This window comes from Mastomys coucha, unplaced genomic scaffold (assembly GCF_008632895.1).
Source record: "Mastomys coucha isolate ucsf_1 unplaced genomic scaffold, UCSF_Mcou_1 pScaffold11, whole genome shotgun sequence".
Classification (NCBI taxonomy): Eukaryota; Metazoa; Chordata; class Mammalia; order Rodentia; family Muridae; genus Mastomys; species Mastomys coucha.
Window position 1 is genome coordinate 19652704 of NW_022196893.1, and position 6226 is coordinate 19658929.

Genomic DNA, 6226 nt, shown 5'->3' on the forward strand with positions numbered 1-6226 from the left:
AGAGAGAGAGAAAGAGAGAGAGAGAGAGAGAGAGAGAGAGAGAACCTGTAAAGTTGATGATACTCACCAGCATAGATGCTTACTCTTTTGGGTTTTGGCAGAATCTGGCTGCACACAAGTTAGTCTAGGACTCACTATGTGTAGCCTAGACTAGCTTTTAACTTACCCTCCTGCCTTTGCCTCCAATGTGCTGAGATCACCGGTATTTGTTACCATGTCTGGCTTATAACCTTTCATTTTAAGGAAAATTGAATGATTTACATAATTATAATAGAAATCAGTTGTCTTCTTCACTTGGAAATCAAATTCTGTATGTATCCAATGCCTTGCCTAAAGACCTTTAAGGTCTTAATGTTCTCATGAGCCACATGCCCCCCCATAAAGGGACAAAGTTTAGAGTACACGTGTTGCTCTACCCACACTGGCCAGGCACCTGTACTCTGACATACAAGGCCCAGACCTACACAAAGAAAGACATGGTCTGGAAAGCCAGGAACCATGGTAGCCACTGAGGCTAGAGATGAAAACTCACCTACATGCACAGAGGCTGTAAGCAAACTTGAAGATTAGTTTGGCTCAGTTTCCTAATCAAGGGATATAAAGGCAAAGGAGAATATACCTTGAGCATAATTGAGGCTCAGTCCTACATTCCTCATGATGACATCTTCAAACAGAGCTGATATTCCTGCCTTAGTCTTGTGTAATTCATGGCTTAGATATACCACTTAACAAGGAGGTTCATCACGTTAATTGCCACCTCTTCTTCCAGGGCCCGTGTGCACGAATCAGGTCAGCATACAAGGGAACTGACTTTCCTGGGACAACAATAACCCTTGAAGATTATCATCACAAGTAGGAACTAATAAAGTGTCTCTAGAATTTACAATTAGGCAAACAAGTGGCGTGTGTCTGTTCAACAAGAGGCGGAGTATTGTCCCACAGACTTGCCAAGCGAATTTTCTGACTCCTAAGTTATGCATCTTGCTGGACCATTAATTATGGTCTTTCACAAGTCAGTCAAGGTAGGTTTTTAACTTGCAGAAAACAGATGGCTAAGTTAAATGGTTCTTTTCTGGGTGCAAATAAATTCAATGGTGAAACATGGAAAATTACTTATGCCTAGGGGAAAAGATGATAGAAGAATGGCAGTTTGATGGTCCTGATGAGCTTTAACAGTTTTACGTTGTAACCTAGGTTAGCAAGCCAACTCAAGCAAGCTCTATGTCAGTCATTGGAAATGCCACTCTTTGGTCTCATGAGATAGTTTTACCATCATGTGCTGGCTTTGCTCACGGGTGATAAAACAAATATCTGACACTTCTTTGCTTTAGAGTCCGATGAGTCATGTTTGTAAGTTTTTGAAAGGCATTCTTCAGCAGAACATCTTCTCTAAGAAGCCCAGTGGGCCTCTCAGACATTATAACCCCTCTGAGGCTTGGCTTCGGCCTTCATCCCCAAATTGCTCTGTTGTCTCCTGCCACTGTGGGAAGAAGTATGTCTCATAGAAAGCTGTTTTAATCTATCAAAGTCCTTAATCAAAGTACTGAACCATGACCTGGTTTGGAAACAGTTTTCAAATGTGTAATCAAGGTCCTATCATTAAGCCAGGCCCTACTCCTGTGCCTAATATCCCGTGGGAAAGGGGAAATTTAGACATAGGAGTCATGGTGGGACAAAGACTGCAATGATGTTACTACAAAGCCAAGAATGCTGAAGGACTGACAGCCACCAGAAGCTAGAAGACACAGGAGTGGTGTGGCCCTACAGACACTCATTTCAGACTTTTGGCCTCCAGATGGTGGAACAACAAATTTCCTTTCATGAAGCTGCCCACTCTGCATTTCAAAAGCTGTATGACACAAAGGCAGTCTCAATTACTGGGACCTTTGCACATCTGAGTGACAAAGACCTCAACTGCTCAGATCCACCAGGATCCAAAAGATCCATCAGGACCTACGCATAGTGGCTCACGCCTTTAACCCTAGCACTCAAGAACAAGAGGAAGGCAGACCTCTCAGAGTTCCTTCTGGTCTACACAGTGAGGCAGAGGATAGCCAGAGCCACAAAATGAGACTCTAACTTAAAAAAAAAAAAATCACCATGTGGTGATAGTACACACCTTTAATCCCAGCACTTTCCAGGCAGAGGCAGTCAGATCTCTGTGAGTTCAAGGCCAGCCTGGTTTACAAAGAGAGTTTTAGGACATTCAAGACTATACAGAGAGACCCTGTCTAAAAAAAACAAACAAAAACAAAACATCCCATCAGCAAATTCTGTGTATTCCTCTTCCCAGTGTACCCAGATCTGCATCCCTGCATCCCTGCATCCCTCACCTGGATGAGCCATGCCTGACTCAGATCTACCTTGCACCTCCCTACTTCTCTATGTAGCACCTTGCTTGGTTGATTCCAGGGCTCCTAAACTGGAAATGGCATGGATCCCCCATCCCTCAGCATGAAAGCCAAGGTCCTCAATTCAAAGCAACTGAACAAAACCATTCAAATGTAGGCCCAAGACTTGAGCAAACTCTTCTTTTTCTTTTTGGTTTTTCAAGACAGGGTTTCTCTGTGTAGCCCTGGCTGTCCTGGATCACTTTGTAGACCAGGCTGGCCTCTACCTCCAAAGCACTGGGATTAAAGGTGTGCATCACCACCGTCCAGCTGAACAAACTCTTCTGCAAAGAAGACATATCAGGGCTGGAGAGATGGTTCATCCGGTAAGAGCACTGAGTTCAAATCCTATCAACCACCACATGGTAGCTCACAACCATCTATAAGAAGATCTGGTGCCTTTTTTTTTGAGGGGAGGGTTCAAGATGAGGGTTTCTCTGTGTAGCCCTAGCTGTCCAAGAACTCACTCTTGTAGACCAGGCTGGCTTTACTCAGAAATCTGCCTGCTTCTGCCTCCCAAGTGCTAGGATTAAAGGTGTGCACCACCACTGCCCAGCTTCTGGTGCCTTCTTCTGGTCTGCAGGCATACATGCAATAGAATACTCATACATTAAATAAATGAAAAAAATTAAAAAAAAAAGAAATGAAAATACATGTCTTAATTTTTAAAATATTTTCTTATTATTTAGTTACATGTACATTTGTGTCTGTATGTATATGTACCTAAAGTTGGGGCATCTCTTGGATACTAGAGTCACAAGCAGTTGTAAGCTGCCTGTTGTGGGTGCTGGGAGTTGAACTGGGGTCCTCTGCAAGAACAGTACATGTTTGTAACCACTGAGCTGTCTCTCCAGCCTGAAAATGCATGTCTTGTATGAAAAGCAAAATTATTCACAATAGGCCTAAAAGGGGAAAGTGACTGGTGAACAGATAAATAAAATATAAATAGGACATTATTTGAGATTTAAAAAGATTTTATAATATAGTTGAATCTGGAAAACAAGTTAAGCAAAAGAAGCCAGGTAAAAAAGGACACATGCCATGTCTCCACTTAGAGAAAATGTCCAGTCTAGACGGCCAAAGCATGAACTCCATGCCTCGGTGGCACCAGTTGCATAAAATAGACCAGAAAAGCATGGCGAAGCCTCTGAAAGCCGCACTGCCAAGGGAAGCCCAGCCCAGAGGAACAAGGGGCCCAGCCAGGAAGCCTCGCCTACACAAGGCCTGCCTAAGCGACAGGGAAGGCTTAAATAGGATCCAATCTCATAACACTAATTCAAATTGTCCAATCTAGGCTAGATGATTACTCAAATCAAAGCTCACAGATCTGAACGAGAAGAAATCACCAACCAGTGACCACACAAAGGAATCAGATGTGGAACTGTTTGACAGGGATAGTCAAGTGGCCTTCACAAAAATACTTCCAACAGCCATTACAAATTATCTTGAGATAAATGAACAAATAGAAAAACTCAGGAAAAACTCTTTATCCAAAGGACCAAAGGGAAATTACAGAAGTAAAAAAAAATAATAATAATACAAAGAACCCAAATTTCTGGAATTTCTGAAGACTTACTGGATAGATTCAATAGTAAATTAAACATGTCATAGGAATGAATAGAGATTCTGAATTGGAAGATAAGGTCATAAAAATTGCCCAACCGCACAATAGAGAAAAAATAGACAGATGGAAAGAAATTGAACATAACCTTAGGGATTTATAGGACAATTACAAATAAATCTAGTTTTTGTTAGGCTTTATGTCACTGGAGACCAAGAAGCATGCAGTTGAGAAAATATTTTAAAATCCAAGAGTAAAACTTCACAAAAAACAGCAGAGATGTGAACCTGCACACTCAAGGTTTGTGAGGTCCAAAGAGAACAAACCCCTAAGAAACCTGTGGATGTGTCACAGATAAACTTCTGAACTGGAGACCAGGCATCTGCAAAGTGGACTCAGGAAGATGACCCCCTGCCTGCATTGAAGAGCAGTCTCGGTGAGAGCATGTCTAAGCAGAAGCTACTGGGGCCAGGAAGATGCAGACGCTGCTTCTCAGGAAAAGAACAGTTCTCCAGGAATCCTCTACGTGATGAAAGTCCTTCAGATTGGATATGAACAAATCAAAAGAATCTCTAATTATGGAGGAACAATGGGAAGATTATGAGAACCCCGCACCATGAACAGAGCTACAGTAGACACGAGTGGGAGCAATGACTTAGACATTAGGGTGCTTGCTGCATAATCAGGAGGTCTAGAGTCCAGATTTCAGCACCCACACGTGACAAGCCTGCATCCCATGAATGCCCATAAAACCATGGCTCTGAGGGCAGACGGGAAGTTTGTTGAGGCTTTCTGGCTTCCAGCCTAGCCCAGAAAATCAAATCAAATCAAATCAAATCAAATCAAATAATAATAATAATAAAAAAAACAACCAAGAGTTCCAGGTTCTTAGAAAAACCCTGCTTCAGAGGAATAGGCAGAGATTGGTAGAGAATAATGATTGATCCCTTTCTCTGGTCTCTGCATGTGCACAGATGCATTTGCACATGTGGGCACACATACGCTGAGAGCTCCTTGGGAATAAAAATTTCAATTCCCCATGAAGAATAGTGGCTCCTCAGAAGGAGCCACTGATAATGGGCCGTTAATCAATGACAACCCTGACTTAGGGAGGGTAAGTCTGGAGCTGAGTCAGCTCCAGTACGCCTGGCCAGAGGAGAGTCGGCTCCTGTACGCCTGACTGGAGGACAGTCCAGAGCTGATCTGGTTTCTGAAATTCTTCAAGGCTCACCAATCATAATAAAACTAACTTAGCAACCATCCCATCAAAATTGTACTAATGTCACTGCTTTGCCCCTACCAATCATATTAGACGTAACCTAGTCTTTCTGGAAAATTCTCCTAGCCCTGTATAAAAGGAGGCCTATCAGCCCCTCAGGTTATCACCATTTTGATGAATGGTTGACCCATACATGCTGGTAATTTCTGCAGAATAAACCACTTTGCCTTTGTATACAAAACAGAAGACCACTTCAGCAAGGAAAAAAGAATAGTATGACGATGACAAGATGGTGAGTGAAAGAGACCCCCACACACACTGTGTTTCTAAAACCACACTGAATTGTTGAAGCAACAAATTAACATTGTCTGATGTGTTACTAAATGTACACATAGGAAAATTTTTTTTCTTTCTTTTTTTTTTTTTTGGTTTTTCAGATAGGGTTTCTCTGTGTAGCCCTGGCTGTCCTAGAACTCACTCTGTAGACCAGGCTAGCCTCGAACTCTGCCTGCCTCTGCCTCCCAAGTGCTGGGATTAAAGGCGTGCGCCACCACTGCCCAGCGGAAAATTTTTAAAAATATATAGGTTTTACCTATGGTGGCGATTGTGCACACCTTTAATCCCAGCACTCAGGAAGCAGAAATAGGTAGAGCTCTCTGAGTTCGAGGCTAGCCTGGTCTATAAATCGAGTTCTAGGATAGCAAGGGTCACACAGAGAAATCCTGTCTCAAAACAAAACAAAGCAAAACCGTTCATAGGTTTTAGTGGGTAAAGTCAGAAGACAAGTGAAATAAAGTCTCTGTACTTCACTTGTAATGCTCAGTGTCCGTAGGACAAACAGACAAGATATTCATGTTAATTGTGATGCCCAGAAAAATCACTGAAAAATTACATAAATACTATTCTAGTAACATTATAAACAAGTCAAAATAGAATTCCCCAGTGTTCAAGTATCCCACAGAAAGGCAAGAGAAGAGAAGCAAAATGAAGGAGGAAGAGAACAAAAGAGTAAAACTGCAAAACTAAAACCTGATGTACCAAAAACTACTTTACCTG